The following is a 19,911-nucleotide window of genomic DNA, read 5'->3' on the forward strand; positions in this document are numbered from 1 at the left end:
ACTTTGATAATTTGTGAGAGAAAGGAGACCCTTCAAACAAGGGCAAGAGATTGCACAATAGAAACCCAGCAGGTAAAGAGTTGTATAACTAATTCAGCAATTCTTTGTATAGCTGAAATACCATAATTTCCCGAATTACTCTATTTCACATTGCCGTACATGAGAGCAGTTGAGGTCTTGGCTTCTTTCTCTTAACCCCAAACAGGTTACATCTTCACAAGTCTAAGGAGATCTTCACCTTGAAACTGTCTGATCCACCATGAGGTCTGTAGCTATCCCCTGTATGTGAGACTATTTGCCTTTCCTCCAAAAGCCAAGACCAAAGATGTCACTCTGGGCAGGCAAGACACGTTTACTAAAGTTTATTTTTTCCATTGCAAAGTAAAAACCAGGATGTGGAGGCTGATGGAGTGTGGACCAAATAAAAAATCAGTGGAATTGGTTTCCTTCCCAAAAGCATGAGTTTACAGGTGTGCTTGGAAGTTTTAACAAGATACCTGGTGGGAATTCCAATGCGCTTCCTCTTTTGGAAGAGTAAAGGAGAGAATTAATTCTGGCTCCTAAGATCAGGACTGAGACTCTTATCAGAACAGGACTTTTTGTGAGTGCTCTCTAATTCCAGGCTGAACACTGCCAAACACCAGATGTTCAGAGTGGTAAACCGTTGGAGTTCTCTGCAAAATCTGTTCATCTAATTGCACTTGGGTGGTGGTTGCTGCTGCTCTCCTGCTCCCACCCCAATACCATGTGGTTTTTTTTTTTTTAAGGTTAAAGTTCAGCCCTAGCTAAAGCTGCATTCAGAGAGTGGGAGTCAATGTCTGGCCACAGAGCAGAAGGAGGTAGGGAGGGTGACTTTCTCTGTAGTTCTGTGTCCTAGATTTTCTGAAATGATTACATTCTGAGGACTCAGAGGCAGCTCACACTTTCAAGTCTGAATGCTGACTCATGTCCTCCCCTTCAGGGCAACGGAAAGGAAGGGTGGAGTTGGAGGATCTGGGGCTGTAGGGTAGGAGCAGGCAGGGGGTTTGTGGGGAGCAGAAAGAGGGAGTGAGGACACTTGCAAGTCTCTGCTGAACAAAATCCTTCTGACTTTCTTCAAGAGTCAAGAAACCTGACAGTGGAGCCTATGCAACTGCCCAGATGGCACATCTTTTTGTCTTTTTAGCCCACTCCTTTCTCTGTTTTCCTTTGAGACCTTCAGGACCTACATAGTTAGTAAAGAGGAGGGGAACTGTCAAGTGAAATGAGTCAAATAAATGGAGGAAAACAATAACAAAAAATCCCCCTATAACTTAGGGCGATTTAGAAGGGAATCTTTGCTGAGCCTTAAAGGTGCCATTTCCTCTAGCGACTTCGATGGGTTCACAAAAGTTTGGGTCATTCACTCAGCTGGCCATTCACAGGGCCTTTGAGTAGCTTAATCTTCTAGCTAGTCAGCAGTTTGATTGTGTCATTTATCTGGCCATTCACAGGAGCTCACACACTCTCTCTAGTCTCAAGCGCTATCCAAGTTCCTCTATGAGAAAAGTCACCTGTGGTGGGCCCAGAAAGCAATATACCTCCAGTGACCCAGGACAGGTTTAAACCCAGCTTTTTTTTATTTATTTATTTATTTTTTGTTCATTTGTTTGTTTTTGAGATGGGGTCTCACTCTGTCACCCAGGCTGGAGTGCAGCGGCATGATCTCAGCTCACTGCAACTTCCACCACCCGGGTTCAAGCGATTCTCATATCTCAGCCTCCAAAGTAGCTAGGATTACAAGCATGTGCCAACATGCCCGGCTAATTTTGTATTTTTAGTAAAGATAAGGTTTTGCCATTTGGCCAGACTGGTCTCAAACTCCTGACCTCAAGGAATCCGCCTGCCTTGGCCTCCCAAAATGTTGGGATTACAGGCGTGAGCCACCGTGCCTGGCCAAAATCCAGCATTTTATGTTACACTTCCGGTGTACACAGATATGTCTTCCACAGAATTGCTGGCTAACAATTTTTTAGTGGTTTTCTTGAATCAGATAATTACTTTGTGACCACTGATTCATTTGTTCAATAAAAATTCCATGCCTACCAAGTGTCAGGCCCCTTGATAGGAGCTGAGGATATATGAAGCTCTTTTCTCCTGGGGAGTCTGAAAATAAGCACCAACGTTCACACGCATCCACACACAAACGCATACATTTAAATCACATATTAAGGTGGGTGTTGTGCAGGAGATGAACAGGCTGCAGTGACAGATGAAGGATGAGGTAGAGTCTGCTATGTAAAGAAAAACATGATCAACTCCACTGACTAAAGTGCTGAGATGAGGTCTCTTTCATCTTTACACACCCTGTGCCCAGCCCAGTGGGCATGCAGTGGATGTTAATTATGGGGCCCTAAGCTTCACGCCCATCACCACAGATGCTCTCAGGGTTGACATTTGGTCAGAGGGCACTGGCTGTCCCAGTTGTTCAGCTACTACTGCTTGGCGACTCTGAAATACCCCACCTCACCCACTCCCAAGACCTCCTCTCACTCCATCCCCAAGACCTACCCTACAACTTAGCAACTAAAGGGGAAAGTGGTCTCCAGCAGGTCTGGAGATGTCCTGTCCTGGCTATTAAATATTTCAGGAATGATACCCATTGTTAGAATTGGGAGAGAGTTGTGCATGCGTGCGTGCATGTTTAAGAGGGAGAGAGAGAGAACGTACGTGCCCAGCTGGCTTAGAAACAGCCTGCTGCCTTAGAAAAATTGCTAGGATTTTGACAGCACTGTCCCCTTTACAGTTTCATGACCACCATCCAATAGTCTCTGTAATACCTCCTCCTGCCAAGTTCTGGAACAGAATGGTAGAGAAATTAAACAGACATGGTGTATGCCCTTTAATATTAACATATACACCCTGGAATACTATGTAGCCATAAAAAGGAATTAGATCATGTCCTTTGTAGGGACATGGATGGAGCTGGAAGCCATTATCCTTAGCAAATTAACGCAGGAACAGAAAACCAAATATCACATGTTCTCACTTATAGGTGGGAGCTGAACAATGAGAACACATGGACACAGGGAGGGGAACAACACACATGGGGTGTGGGGTTGGGGGAGGGAGAGCTTCAGGAAAAATAGCTAATGCATGTTGGGCTTAATACCTAGGCGATGGGTTGATGGGTGCAGCAAACCACCATGGCGCATGTTGACCTATGTAACAAACCTGCACATCCTGTACATGTACCCCCAAAATACAAATATAAATAAAAATTCTAAAAAAAGTTACAGAACTAAAATGAATAACATAGCCCATGTGCGAAAAGTGGCATTGGGTATGAGGAGCTAAGATATTTGTATTATGTTAGCAAGTTTATTTTGGTCAAGGACAGTCAGATCAAAGTTAATGGTTTCTTCCTCAGAACCCTACTTGGCATCCTGGTGTCTGCTTGTGATAAGTCAACCAGTCAAACTCTTCAACTGTAGGTACAGGGAGAAGCAGGAATACAAAAAGACCTATTAAATTATCCTTTTCCTATAGAAACATAAAACACATGTGTCCATGTTTAATATTAAAAACATGGCTATCAAAGTAATAGAAAAATACTTCCTAAAGTTTAGGGGCTTGAGATATAATTCAGAGTAAATTTCTGGAGATCTATAAAAAATCACAAGTAAACCATCTTGCTCTCTCTGACCAATCACTACTGAACTGAAGTCTGGTTTTTCTTTTTTTGATTTAAGAAAGTTCTTTCCAGTCACTGCTATTTCTTTCCACTCTCATCCAGAGCATCACAATTCCTTTGGACCTCAAGAACACCTTGGACCTCCCAGTCCTCCCCAGCTCTGCTGCCTGTCCTGGGCATCCCTGGCAGAAAGGAAAATCTCTTGCCTTTCATGGGGCTTAGCTGAACCCCATTCCTGCTTACTCCCTCAGCAGAAGGAGAAAAACAACAACCACAACAAACCACAAGATTGTAGCCGTGATGTGCATTCTTCCTGGTGGCATCTTACTTAGCAGGGAAAAAAAAAAAACTTCTCTTCTTCTACAATCTATCTCTCCAGTTTTGCAGAAGCCAACTCTGCCTTTAAGGCTGGAGTTCTTGGTATGAAGCTGAGAACGAGTCCACCTGGAGTAGCAGGAACGAGCCATCTAGTGGGGCCAGTATAACCTGGAAATAGCTGTTGGTGGACTCTGCCCCTCCCTATTGTATGTGTTTTCATCACATTTATCTTGCCTTCCCTAGTCCCATTTCTTTTTCTCCTCCTCTGCCTAGGCCTCCACTCCCTAATGGGATTGAGTGATTCAGTTACTTTAGTTAATTTCAATTCAACTCATATTATTAGGTAGGAGAATCTCTGTGAAAGCACTTTGTAACAGGTGAAGTGTTTTACAAATATTAGCTTTAACTAAGCACTAATTATCATATCTTATCTGGGGTGTAGGTAGGAGAGGTGAGTGCAAAAATGATAAAAAGCCTTGGCCCTGGCATTCCAGGATCCTGACATCTAACAGAAGAGATGGAAGACGCTTAAGAAAAATATGATGACTGAGGCAAGAATTACAGACCATGGGTCATGATAGTGTTCTTCCAAACCTACTGTAGAGGAGGGAGTATTTGAACGGACCTAGAAAGATGTGTGAGACTTCTCCTGGCAGAAACAGTGAGGACGTTGGAAATAACACAAGATATATGATGCATCTCTTGCTCAGGGAGTCATATACCACAATAGAAGTGGATCCCTTCCAAAAAGAAAGGAATCCCATTAGACCAGTGATCATCCTGAGACAGAAAAGATGAATGAGGACCCTGGTCATTTAACCATATCTTCAATCCTCCACAACGTTAAATGTAAGAATTAAATGTCCAAGTTACAGCTCTGTTTTGGAAGACGTCAATTTACACCTGACATACTTGGATAAATATGACAAAAATTCACTTGTGCACAGAAAGGTGCCAAGTCCCCTTCAGCCTGGTGAGGACTTGAAGAGATGAAGTTTCTTTGAGCTGTAGAGAATAGTCTGGAAGTGGGGGTAAGAGGTGGCATTCTTTTCCAGCCAAAAGTACAAACACCCTCTTAAAAAGAAAGGTGCATTTAGAAGGAATGCGGTCCCCATACATCACCTGTGATTAGCTTTTGGGCAACTTTCATGGACAGGAAGGCTTCCATTCAGGAGCAGACAACTCGCTCAATTACCTTGAGGGTCTCAGGTCATCCCCTGAGAATGGGAACAATGTCCCTCAGACCTGCTGAGGAAACTCAATCAACCAACTCAGGTGTGCAATGAAGCGTTTGAAGACTCATTGAAGGTGCTATTTACTCTCATTGGGTTTTGGGGGTTTTTTTTCTTTTTTGGATGGAGGTAGATAACAAGTCCTTTACTAGAACCTTCATCTGGGAGAGTTTTTGTTTTTCTGTTTGTGGCTTTTACCAGTTTTGTATTCAAAGACCAACACAAAACCCCTATTTACTTTCTGTCCTGGAAAATGCTATCAGCTCTGTGTGGAGCACTTCCTAGAAAACCCTCCCCTCCCCCCTCCCTAGCATGACTCTTCAGTTTGGCTTCAGGAGGATGCTTACCTCTCACACTTACCATTGAGGTTCGAATCTGGCCAACCTTTTACCAGCCTTGAACACATAAAGCCACAGTCTTCCAAGAGGGGCAGTGGGCTCTCCTGGGTGCATTTCAATGGTTTCCACCTGCTAACTTTTGCATTTGGAAAATTGCAGAGAACCAGATTATCATGCCACTTGAGACAATTTTGTCAGCTGTGATTTTCCTAAAGTAGGAATCCATATTCAAATATGAGAGCAAGAGGAAATTTTAGCCTAGCCATTAAAGAAAAAAAATGAAAAGGGGTGAATAATCTTAGAATTGCAGCAAAGTTTTAGCCTTTCAAAGGGAAAGTGAGGACAAAACTATATCTAATCAAATTCTCACATTGTAAAGAATCTTCTGATTATTCTTACTTTTTTTCCCCTCTTTTACACGCATCCAAAATCACTGCTTCTTTGGAGAAGTTTAAAAACGGAATATTTCTGACATATGCTCTCACTGAGTGACTAAAAATGGAAGCCAGAGGGGGAAAATACTCTCTAATTTGCACTCAAAGCAAAACTAGCCACCAAGGTACACGAAAGAATAGTGAGTGAAATAAATCTCTATAAGAAGTAACAGAAAGGGAATGAAAGATGGGCACTTTTAAAACTTCTCTAGATCAGCAATTCAGTGGGTTTAGCTCGCTAGATTTGCAAACACAGAACCAACAAGACAGCAGGATCAGATGGCACAGGCAAGTGTTTTGGTGCCAGAAAACCTTGCAGAGAGAGAATGTTTGTCATCATTTTCAGGGAGTGAGGGGAGGGCAGAGAGGAAAAAGACAAACCCTTCTGGTATCCACCCACACAGAAAATTTTTGTACTTCTTACCATGGAAATACTAACTTAGAGGAAGGGAACAGACCCTTGGGGACTTCCATCCTAAAACCTTTCTGAAAGGGTAATGCCCAGAAGCATATCCAAAAAGGAAGAGACTGGCAAATGAATTTGTGCAGAAACACCAGCAGAATCAGGACACCAGATTTTCCTGCACAAGCTGAACGTAACTCACCAGGGAGTCAGACTGCTCACTCTCTCGCCTTGTGCAACACAGCCATCCTGGCCTCTCCCAGTCCAGCACCCACTTGTGCAGTCCTTGGCAGAGCCCACAATCTACTGAAACACCACAGCACTGTGTCTATTCCTACTCAAAACACACAAACTCCCTGCAGCCTCCTTCAGCGTCCATCTTAGTGGCCATACTTAAAATCCTCTTTGAATCCCCTGAGGACAGGAACCAGGCACTAGATCCACTTGGGGACCCAGATTATTCTGAGTTCAAATCCCTTCACCATAGAATAAATCTCCGAATTCCTCTTTCTAATGTATCATGAACCAGCGCCAGTTGGGTGGGTAGCTTTGGAAGACTGCTAATAAACTTCCCCCACTGGCAGTATCTCCCTGTTCCTTCTTCCTTCAAAGAGGGGAATTCATAAAAGCATTTGTATAAAATTATATCGAAAATATCGTATTCAGGATCCATTCCTTTTCCATTGCAAACGCTACTACATTCACAGTAGGGTGCTGACTATTTGTACTCTTAGAACACTCTGCCAGTATAGTGATGCATCTTCTTCAGGCTCCAGGTGCCCATATGCCCCAAGTTTATAGTAACATGAGAGACTGGAAAAGAAGCCGAAAAACACGTATTCCTTCCCCATTTCCAGGAACGCTCAGTGCATGGGACTGTACAATCATTTAAATGTTCACTTACACATGGAAATGAACAACTTTCGCTATTGTAGCAAAATTTCATAATGCTTTGAAAATAGATTTGTTCTAAAATGAAAAGCACTAAAGAAATACAAAGAAAAATATTTTTTCCTGTTGAGGACTTAGGTGAGAATGTTTCAAGTCCTGAGTTGCAAGACCAGCTTTGCCTCTCACTAGCTATCACAGAAGTTTTTCTAGATACAAAGATTTCATCTGAAACATGAAGCGGGTGAACTAAAAGATTCTGAAGCCTCCTTTCACAATTAAAAGTTCATGACTAATTTTCTTCATATAAATACTCACTTATCTTCACAACTAAAAGTTCATGACCAATTTTCTTCATATAAATACTCACTTATCCACAGCCACACAAACTACCCTCTCTCTATTTCCAAGCCCACTGCAGCCACGGCTGTGGCGAGTACCCACGCCCAGAGGGGCTCCCAGCCGCTGAGCACTGGAACTTGCTCCAAAATCACATTAAGCTGGCTCTTGTATTTTTAGTTGCCTGCCTCTCTTCTTCCCCGTTAGTACAGATTACCCAGAGTTAACTCTCTAGTTGATTCAGCCAAAAATCACCTGGCAGATGTACAGTGTTGGTGGTTTGCCACACATATAACAATAGGACATTAAAACATCAAAGAGCTCTTGAAACTATCAAGATGAATGGCCTCCATATAAGAAGATCAAGTAGAATTTAGGGAAAATATTGGATCACTTGTTTCTTTATTTTAACATATTTCTTTTAAACTTCTATTTTAGGGTGTGTTTTGTACTGTACATAATATAGTAGATCTTTACAGATGCATATTTATAAATTAGTATACATCCATTAAGCATACATGCTAAATTTTGTTGTTGTTGTTACTTATAGGAGTATGTAATCAAAAACTAAATTCAAATACTAATCATCTAAGACAGCGGTCCCCAACCCCCAGGCCACGGACTAGTGCTGGTCCATGGCCTCTTGGAAACTGGGCCACACAGGTGGGCGGCGGGTGAGGAAGAATTACTGCCTGAGCTCCGCCTCCTGTCAGATCAGCAGTGGCATTAGATTCTCATAGGAGTGCAAACCCTATTGTGAACTACACATGCGAGGGATCTACATTGCACACTCATGAGAATCTAACTAACGCCTGATGATCTGAGGTGGAACAGTTTCATTCCCTAAACCACCCCCGTCAGCCTCCCCTGTGGAAAAACTGTCTTCCAGGAAACCCATCCCTGGTGCCAAAAAGGTTGGGAACTGTTGATTTAGGATGCTGGGCCAAGTTCTGTCCACCATCTGTTTCTGTAAATGAAGTTTTATTGGGACATAGCTAAGTCTATTCATTTACATAGTATCTTTGGCTATTTTGACACTACAATGGCAGAGTTCAGTTGCTGCATCAGAGAGGGTATGGCCCACAAATCCTAAAATATTTTCTGTCTGGCCCTGTATGGAAAAAATTCACTGACCCTTGATCTAGACTAACCCCATTTTGATGGGTTGAAGGAACTGAAGCCCAGAGATGTTGAGTACATTACCAAAGCCGACTAGAGCCAGGGCTCTTCTTCAAAGCATTCTTTAGCCAATGCTTTGTACACACAAACACACTGTCATCCTCATACCTCATGTTCTTTCAGATCTTTTGACATCCAAACTAAGATACTACTAGACTAAATTTTATTTCACCCACAAATGGCTGCTTCTACCTGAGCTCACCTCTCGGCCTTCCCCCATCCCTCATTCTCCCAGCTGGGTTGCTGCAGCTTCCATAGTGGGTAGCCTGCCCCTGCCAAAAAGTGCTCTACGTATTACTCATCTGCTGTTTGTACCAAACAGAAGATCACCTGGGTTTCTTCCTTTTTTCACACCTATAATTACTACGCTGTATTTCTTAAAACACTTAGAAACTCAGCGACCAATAACATGTTAACTTATTTGGAATATCCCACAGAGGTATTAGTACTGGTAACATAATGAAAATCAGTCAGTGTCCACCTCTTTGACCATGTAAACTTTATATTAGAGTCAATAAGCAGTTGCTGATACCAGCACTTTTTGGTGGGGGCAGGCTACCCGCTATGGAAGCTGCAGCAACCCAGCTGGGAGAATGAGGGATGGGGGAAGTCCGAGAGGTGAGCTCAGGTAGAAGCAGCCATTTGTGGGTGAAATAAAATTTAGTCTAGTAGTATCTTAGTCTGGATGTCAAAAGATCTGAAAGAACAAGAGGTCTTCCATCATGGGGAACTAATTTGGGACTGAGTTTCATGATAGAATTAGTTAGGGTAGCAGTTCCCCAAGTGTTGTCCCATAGCAGCAGCAGCAGCAGCAGCATCACCTGGGAACTTGTTAGAAATGCAGAATCTCAGGCCCTACACCCAAACTACTGAATCAGAAACTCTGGGGGTGGGCCACAGGTATCTGAGTTTTAACAAGTCCTCCCATTGATTCTTATGCTTGCTAAAGCTTAGAAAGTATGGATGGGAGGGATTTAGCATCACAACTAAGGACCAGGTGCCAGAACGATAGGACCTTTTCTACCACAATCACTCTTCCCTAAAGTCTCCATTCCTGCCAACATTCACGGCATGTTTCTATTTGCTGGAGCTCCAGGAAGAGATACCACTTCCTTGCCTTCCATGGAGTGGTAAATATAAGAGTGACCTTTGGGCACTGAATGGAAAAAGAAATCCCAGCTTGCTCAATGACCATTGTTCCTTCCCTCAATTATGATAATTTTACACTGCAAAACTCACTGCAAACTAATTGTATTTCTAAACGTTTATCAAGGACCTACGAAGTACAAAACTCTGTGTATACATGAATCCTGTACATCTATCTCAGCGAATACTGAACCAGTACTACGGAGTATACAATCAAATGAAGGAGATAACGTTTTCAGCTTAAAAAAATCACGTGCAAACAAATATTATGAAAATCCAAATCGAGTGCTTTGAAGGAAAGAAACGAGTTGCTACACGGATGTGTCATGAAAAAAACTTGACCAAATGGGAGATTTGGGGATGCTCCCCTGGGGAACCGACATTTCAGCCAATCTGTCTGCAGACAAGATTTTAAAAAGGGAGAAAGCATTGTCCACTTAGAGAAATAAGCATGTGCAAAAGCCCTGTAGCAGAAGGATAATAATATTTTAAAGAACTGAAAGCAGACCAGTGGAGCTGAAGCTCAGAATGAGGATGGGATGGCATAAGAGATGGTAGGGGAAGTAAGATGCGCCCACATTAAAGATTTTGTTTATTGTTCCAACAGTGAGATCACTCTGGCTGCTGTGTGGGAAACTGGAAGGAAGCTAGAATGAAGTGACCATTGTAGTTTTCCAGGCCAGACATGAAGGTAGGTTAGGTTAGGGGATGGTGGAGAGAAGTAAATAGGTTTTGGAAGATACTTAAGCAATAGCAACATAGAAGGTTTGCTGACATGGAGTATGAGAAGGTCAAGGATGATTGCTTAGTGTCTGGTGTGGGAAACTCGATAACTGCTCACAGATATAGAAAGCAGAGGAGCAGGTAGGGTGAGGTTAATGTAGGTGTGGGAAATCTGTGAGGCCTGTTTTGAATGGGCATGTTTGGGGTTCATTTCATATTTACAATTGGAAAGTTTTGGTAAGCAATAGCAGAGTTGTTCAGGAGTGCAGAGAGAGATCTGAGCTGCACATATAAAATTGATCATCATAGGCATATAGATAATAATTGAAGCTATAGGTTCAGATAAAATTACCCATGGAGAATGTATAGAGTGAGAAGAGTGTCTGAGACAAACTCTGTGGGAAATACACATAGTCAGATATATGACAGAGAGTGTCCTCTCAAAAAAGAATGAAAAGAAAGACTAGAGAGGTTGAGAGAAATCAAAACAGCAGACATTACAAAAAGCAATTGAAGAAAATGTTTCCAGAAGGAAAACATGTTCAAGATCTCTACTCCCAGGATGGAACTTCAGGAAGTGTCGCCATTTTGTCTGAGATGTGGCAGTAAACAGGAACCTTGGCAAAGAATATGCTGAAGCTAGAAAAATTGTCAGAATATTTCAGCGGAAAAAAAATGATTCTGCCTTGTTAAACCTTATCAGTCAATTTTGGAGATTCCAATCTTTTCTAAGGATTAAAGCAGTCATTAAAATTCAATCAAACAAAAAGAAATATTTGACTAAATTTGTTTCTGTATAGTAAGTGACATGCAAAAGCCTCTATCACCTAAGTTTTCTTCCCAAAGGCCGCATTAGGGACTCAGATTTTTGGACAGTAATGGAAAGCTCCTTTCTTGGTGCTGGCTAAGACAACAAATACAAATGTCTTGACTCTGAAACCATGCCATAGGAGAATAGCATCAAGCAATGTCAAATACGACTCAGTGAAAGTAGGAATTGGCACAATAGCTGAGTTACTGCTTTAGATTCACAGAGTTCCTTTTAATAACAGCTTCTAAAACTTCCCACCTGGTCTGTTGAACATTACCTCATGTCAAACCTACTCTATACCCAAGGGATTAACACAGACAAGTGTAATGACTTGCCCAAGACAACACAAGTCAGGGAGGTCTTGAGGGCAAAGGCAATCTGCCAGGGCAAGGCTTATATCTTATTCTTCCCATCAATGCAAATAAAAGTTAAAATGTGAGCATGTGGGGGTAGTTATTGCCTGAGAAGTGATATGAGGGAGTGGTATATACACAGAAAGAGTAATTGAGCAGTACATTTAGAATTTGTATACTTCATTGTATATGTGCTATACATCACCAAAAACAAAATAAACATGAACATAAATACTATTTGATTTCAAAATGTTTACCTGGGTTTCCCTGACTTGAGGCTGTCACCAGTTGTACCAAACCATTAGCTTCATTTTCACTTAATTTTGCATGATTATTTTGGCCAGAATAGTGGGTAGTGGGTGTGATTGTCCCTAAAGGCCTGAACCGGTAACGTATCTTCTGCATTAGGCTACTAGGCACTTAAGACACATCTATCATATTTAGTCATCACTTAAATCCAATGAGGTAGTTTTTATTGTTCTGATTTCACAGATGAGGAAATTGAGATACCAAGAGGCTAAATAACTTACTATATGTATCTGAGTCCAAAGCCAGTGATCTTTTCAATAAATCCAATATGAAATAAAGAAACATTGCCCAGGAAGAAATATGACCAAGTGGCAAGTTCCATCAGTAGAAAAAGTGAGGACACATGAAAGACCAACAAAGGAGGAAGGCAGAAGAAGGGGAAGGACCCAGACTGTGGGAACAAAGCCTGCATATGTGTGGGAAGCTTGACAAAAGCTATTATGCAGAGGATATTTTTGAAAAAGTAAAACATGTAGAAAGAAGACACGAATAGATAATTTTAACTGTTTAAAGAAGATTACATCAGTCTAATATTTAGCCACTTTTGAACCTAAAGAGGACGGTCAAAATAGAAACATGTTTTATTTCCAGACAAATTTTCTTCAGCTGTTTTAACAAATTATTACACAATTATTTTCAAATGAGACTGTCACATCATTAATTTGGCTTTTTGGTCACCTTTTCTAAATGTTTTCCTTGGGTCTGGTCACTTGCTGAACTCTCATTAGTTGTGATAAATGATTCTCTTTCAATTTTTAGGTATACCATCATATAATCCACAAATAAGGATAATTCCACTCTTTCTTTTCAATTTGTATGCCTCTTATTTATATTTCTTGGCTTATTGCATTGGCTGGACTTTCTAGTTCAATGTTGACTAGTAACAGTAATAAAAGATACTCTTTTCTCTAACGGAAATGTTTCTAACTTTACATTTGTATTCTCCTTTCCTATATTTCAAAGTCTCTCTTATGTTCCACCTCTTTCTTTGCTTTTATTGTGCTTACATCTATCTTGCAGAAAAATATTGAAAAAGTGGTGAACTAAGTTTCTGGTCCTTTTCCTTTAGACATGGGAAATGAAGGTTTCTAGCCTCCCAGCTGGGGTCTTGAAGCACCTGAATCCACGGAATCCCCAGAGCACAGGGGAGGGAGAAGGTGAACATAAGCATGCACCCATCACCACCCACGTAGAAGAGGCAAACGCTCACCTTGAAAAGAGTGGAGAAGCCAGGGTGGGAGTCTAGGAGAGCCTGTGTGCCACATGGTCCATGTATCAAGGGGCCAGCACCAGTCTCTGGTTTCAGATACAGGATCTGGGCACTGATTTGTCTGTTCATTACCATGTGCAGAGGTCACTGGGCATTTTCATGTGAACAGAGTTTGTCATCTATTTGGATTCATGGACTAACATAGAGAACTGATTCTAAAGAGATGTTTCCTGCCTTATGAAACATGCCATTAAGAATTAAGAGGAATTGTTTTTTCTTTTTTTTTTTTTTTTTTTGAGTTAGAGTCTCGCTCTGTCACCCAGGCTGGAGTGCAGTGGCACCATCTCAGCTCACTGCAATCTCTGCAGCCCAGGTTCAAGTGATTCTCCTGCCTCCCAGGTTCAAGCAATTCTCCTGCCTCAGCCTCCTGAGTAGCTGGGACTACAGGTGCCCGCCACTACACCCAGCTAATTTTTATATTTTTACTAGAGACGGGGTTTCACCATGTTGACCAGGCTGGCCTCGAACTCCTGACCTCAAGTGATCCACCCGTCTCGGCCTCCCAAAGTGCTGGGATTACAGGTGTGAGCCACTGAGCCCAGCCTAAGGTTGGTTATTAATACTAAATAACTTTTTTGCCCCACAGCATCAATATCACTACCCTAAGGATTTGAAAAATCAGAAGTATCTCCCTCACTGAGGCAGGAAGTCTTTAATCACCTCTGAATTCTGACCTCCCATCCATTAACATCTCTCCTTTGGCAGAATATGGAGACCAACAGAAATGCTTCAGACTGCATAAGAATCACAGTCTCCTGGCACATTGAAAAACTACGGAGCAGGAAAAAAAATTCTTTCACAACTTTTATCAGTTGCTACTTAGTAATATATTTAAAACATTCAAAATATGTATACATGAGGAAATTGGGCATAAGTATGATGTAATTTAAATATATATATACATTATATACACACACATATATACACATAATATATACGTATATATACATTATATGTATATATGTGTATATATGTATATATACATATAACGTGTGTGTGTGTGTGTGTATATATATATATAAAATGGTTTTCTTGATTTGGCTCAGATCCTTGGCACATACAGAGCAACTATAACATCTAAGAAGTTATAGATTTAAGTAACCCCAAGCAGAATCTGATTGCCAGCTACCCCATGTTCTCCTGAGAAAGTGGTGCCACTGATGAATCAGACATCACAGATATACATATACCAATATGTGTATATATACCAATATCTTTTTTAAAAAACAAAGAGTTTCCCTGTCTGAAAATCACTATTGCATTGGATGGCTGTGATGATCCCACTGAGGGACAATGTACATCAGAAGACAGTTCTCCTAATCCACACTCCAGCTCTTCCAGTTCTAGGGAGATCTGCCTACCTTTTTCCTTCCTCAACATCTAGACCAGAAAAGGTAGTCAGATTTAGAGAAGGAAATCAGAGGTGGGTACTTTAGTTTTTGACATCTTAGATTGAGAAAGGAAGAAAAGAGGAAGAGAAATCAAGCTATGCCTCTGAGACTAAGAACAAAAGAATAATAAAAAGAACAAATAAAGCATTTGATACAGAAAGAAAGAAAAAACGTCTATGGAGACCAATGCTATCAGCTTCTTTAAATTACTGAGTGGGGAGTGAGAGGTGGTTGTTCCCTAAGCAAGTGGTGAAGTGAAGATACAAACATAGTGGGGGTTCCTGAAGAGTCATTCTCTAAGACAAGACTTGGCCCCTGATGGCTTCTTACTAGCAGTATTTTCTTTTTGAGTCATGACTTTGCTTTTATAGAAATAGTCACAGCCAAAATATTTTAAAAGATAACCATTTGAAGAAGAACAAAAACTTCCCTTTATCCACTCTATCTCCTCACCTTAGGGAACTTTTAAAAGTTAAAGCTTCAGCAAGCTGGACTTTTTTCTCCCTGTTTTTTTTTTTTTTAATTGAGCTAAAATATACACAGAGAAAAGTACACATTTCATAATGTACAATGGGAAGAATTGTTGAAAATTAACACCCCCTGGTAACTAGCACCCAGTTTAAGAAACAATGTCACCAGCATCCCTCTTGCCCCTTTCCAGTAAATAATTCAAAGGCACCCATTATTTTGACCTCTACCAGCATTATCTGATTTTGTCCTTCAAAAACAATTGGATTAAACTGTGTGTACTGTTTTATCTGACTAGTTTGTGAGATGCACTCACATTTTCATGTGTGGTTATAGGTCATTCATCTTTATTGCTATGTTGCATTCTATTACATGCATATATCACATTTTAATTGCTCAAATTTATTGTTTGTGGGCATTTGTGTCATTTCTAGTTTTGGCTCTTACAAATAGTGCTGCTGTAAACACTCTAGCACATGTCATTCAGGGTCGATTCTATTCCAGCCTTTAAAATTAAGGAGCATACCACTGGTGAAAAGGAGAAAAATATTGTATTAGAATCTAAATGATGGATACTTAAAATCGCAATCTTATGATTGCGTATTTGAATATCATTATGAAAATACGCTTCTGAAATTAAACTCTAAAAACTATAATAATATAATGATCAAATAGGAATCCCACTGAAAAGGAAAAGTTAACATCTACTTTTAAAACAGCAAATACAAAAGGATAGAAGTTTGAGGTGATGGATACCTCATTCTCCATGATGTGATCATTACACATCACATGCCTGTTTCAAAATATCTCATATACCCCATAAATATATATACCTACTATGTACCCAGAACAATTAAAAATAAAAACTTTTTAAGTAAAATACTTTTTCTTTAAAAATAAAATCAAAATAACAAGTGCATGTGCCAAAGTAATACAAAGAAGCTAATAGCACAGGTCTTTTTCCTTTTTTAACTTCACATACTTATTTATTTCCATTAAGAAATAGAATTATCAAACCCACAGCCAATACCATTCTGAATGGGCAAAAGCTGGAAGCATTCCCTTTGAAAACTGCCACAAGAAAAGGATGCCCTCTCTCACCACTCCTATTCAACACAGTATTGGAAGTTCTGGCCATGGCAATCAGGCAAGAGAAAGAAATAAAGCGTATTCAAATAGGAAGAGAGGAAGTCAAATTGTCTCTCTTTGCAGGTAACATGATTGTATATTTAGAAAACCCAGTTGTCTCAGCCCAAAATCTCCTTAAGCTGATAAGCAACTTCAGCAAAGTCTCAGGATACAAAATCAATGTGCAAAAATCAAAAGCATTCCTATATACCAATAATAGGCAAACAGAAAACCAAATCATGAGTGAACTTCCATTCACAATTGCTACAAAGAGAGTAAAATACCTAGGTATACAACTTACAAGGGATGTGAAGGACCTCTTCAAGGAGAACTACAAACCGCTGCTCAAGGAAATAAGACAGGACACAAACAAATGGGAAAACATTCCATGCTCATGGATAGGAAGAATCAATATCGAGAAAATGGCCATACGGCCCAAAGTAATTTATAGATTCAATGCTATCCCCATCAAGCTACCATTGACTTTCTTCACAGACTTAGAAAAAACTACTTTAAATTTCATGTGAAACCAAAAAGAGCCCATATAGCCAAGACAATCTTAAGCAAAAAGAACAAAACTGGAGGCATCATGCTACCTGACTTCAAACTATACTACAAGCCTACAGTAACAAAAACAGCATGGTACTGGCACCAAAACAGATATATAGACCAATGGAACAGAACAGAGGCCTCAGAAATAACACCACACATCTACAACCATCTGATCTTTGACAAACCTGACAAAAACAAGCAATGGGGAAAGGATTCCGTATTCAATAAATGGTGCTGGGAAAACTGGCTAGCCATATGCAGAAAACTGAAACTGGACCCCTTCCTTACACCTAATACAAAAATTAACTCAAGATGGATTAAAGACTTAAACGTAAGACCTAAAACCATAAAAACCCTAGAAGAAAACCTAGGCAATACCATTCAGGACACAGGCATGGGAAAGGACTTCATGACTAAAACACAAAAAGCAATGGCAACAAAAGCCAAAATTGACAAATAGGATCTAATTAAATTAAAGAGCTTCTGCACAGCAAAACAAACTATCATCAGAGTGAACAGGCAACCTAAAGGATGGGCGAAAATTGTTGCAATTTTCTAATTGCAAAGGGCTAATATCCAGAATCTACAAGGAACATAAGCAAATTTACAAGAAAAAAAAACAACCCCATCAAAAAGTGGGCAAAGGATATGAACAGACACTTCTCAAAAGAAGACATTTATGCAGCCAAAAAACATATGAAAAAATCTCATCATCGCTGGTCATTAGAGAAATGCAAATCAAAACCACAATAAGATACCATCTCATGCCAGTTAGAATGGTGATCATTAAAAAGTCAGGAAACAACAGATGATGGAGAGAATGTGGAGAAATAAGAACACTTTTACACTGTTGGTGCGAGTGTAAATGAGTTCTATCATTGTGGAAGACAGTGTAGCAATTCCTCAAGGATCTAGAACCAGAAATACCATTTGACCCAGCAATCCCATTACTGAGTATATACCCAAAAGATTATATATCATTCTACTATAAAGACACATGCACAAGTATGTTTATTGCAGCACTATTCACAATAGCAAAGACTTGGAACCAACCCAACTGTCCATCAGTGATAGACTGGATAAAGAAAATGTGGCACATACATACCATGGAATACTAAGCAGCCATAAAAAAGGATGAGTTCATGTCCTTTGCAGGGACATGGATGAAGCTGGAAACCATCATTCTCAGCAAACTAACACAGGAACAGAAAACCAAACACCGCATATGCTCACTCATAAGTGGGAGTTGAACAATAGGAAGACTTGGACACAGGGAGGGGAACATCACACACCAGGGCATGTTGTGGGGTGGGGAGGCTAAGGGAGGGATAGCATTAGGAGAAATACCTAATGTAGATGATGGGTTGATGGGTGCAGCAAACCACCATGGCATGTGTATATCTATTTAACAAACCCACATGTTTTGCACATGTATCCCAGAATTTAAAGTATAATAAAAAAGAAAAAAAAAAGAACTACTTATATGATTCAGCAATTTTATTACTGGATATATACCCAAAGGAAATGAAATCTGTAAGTCAAAGAGATAGCTGCACTCCCATGTTCACTGTAGCACTATGTATGGAATCAACCAATGAGTCCATCAACAGATGAATGGATAATGAAAATATGGTATATTTACAAAATGGAATACTATTCAGCCTCAAAAGAGAAGGAAATTTTGTCATTTGCAAAAACACATATGAACTTGGAGGATATTAATTCAAGTGAAATAAGCCAGGCACAGGAAGACAAATACCACAGCATCTCACTTACATGTGGAATCTAAAAATGTTGGATTCAGACACAAAGAGGAGAATGGTGATTACTAGGAGCTAGCAGAAAGGGGAGGGGATTGGGGAGATGTCAGTCAAAAGATACAAAATTTCAGTTAGGAGGAATAAGTTTAAGAGGTCCATTGTATAATATGGTGACTATAGTTTATAAAAATATATACTTGAAAGTTGCTGAGTAGATTTTAAGCATTTTCACAGCAGGCCAAATTTTTATGAGACTCTTAAACGTGCATATTATGGCCAGTGGAGCTTAGCTCTTCACGAATGTGAGGTGCTATCATTAGGAGTAAATTTTTGTTTATAAATCCCCTTACATTTGTTCTCCAAAACACTCATTTACTCCTACCAGGAACAAGCACTCAAACCACAACCAAATATGATATTCAGAAGATTTACTAGCTGAAGAAAGTCTTCCCAGCACCATTTATTAAATAGGGAATCCTTTCCCCATTGCTTGTTTTTGTCAGGTTTGTCAAAGATCAGATAGTTGTAGATATGCGGCGTTATTTCTGAGGGCTCTGTTTTGTTCCATTGATCTATATCTCTGTTTTGGTACCAGTACCATGCTGTTTTGGTTACTGTAGCCTTGTAGTATAGTTTGAAGTCAGGTAGCATGATATGCCGCCAGCTTTGTTACAAAGTCAATCAGTCCAAGCAATGTGTATGACATCTTACCTCTGTCTTCTCCTGGGTTCAGATCCTTAACTCGATAATTCACTATAATGGGAGTTAGCAAAGCATGGCCCACAGGACAAATCCAGACCACAGTCTGCTTTCTTTTTTTTTTTTTTTTTTTTGAGACAGAGTCTTGCTCTGTCACCCAGACTGGAGAGCAGCGGTGTGATCTTGGCTCACTGCAAGCTCCGCCTCCTGGGTTCATGCCATGCTCCTGCCTCAGCCTCCCGAGTAGCTGGGACTACAAGTGCCCACCACCACACCCAGCTAATTTTTTGTATTTTTAGTAGAGACGGGGTTTCACCATGTTAGCCAGGATGGTCTCGATCTCCTGACCTTGTGATCCACCCGCCTCAGCCTCCCAAAGTGCTGGGATTACAAGCATGAGCCACCGCACACAGTCTGCCTTCATAGAGCCTACAAGCTAAAGAATGGCTTCCCATTTTTAAGTAATTGAAAAAAATCAGATAAAAATTTTCATAATATATAAATTAAATAAAATTATG

This window comes from Hylobates moloch, unplaced genomic scaffold (genome assembly GCF_009828535.3).
Source record: "Hylobates moloch isolate HMO894 unplaced genomic scaffold, HMol_V3 SCAFFOLD_2, whole genome shotgun sequence".
Taxonomy (NCBI): Eukaryota; Metazoa; Chordata; class Mammalia; order Primates; family Hylobatidae; genus Hylobates; species Hylobates moloch.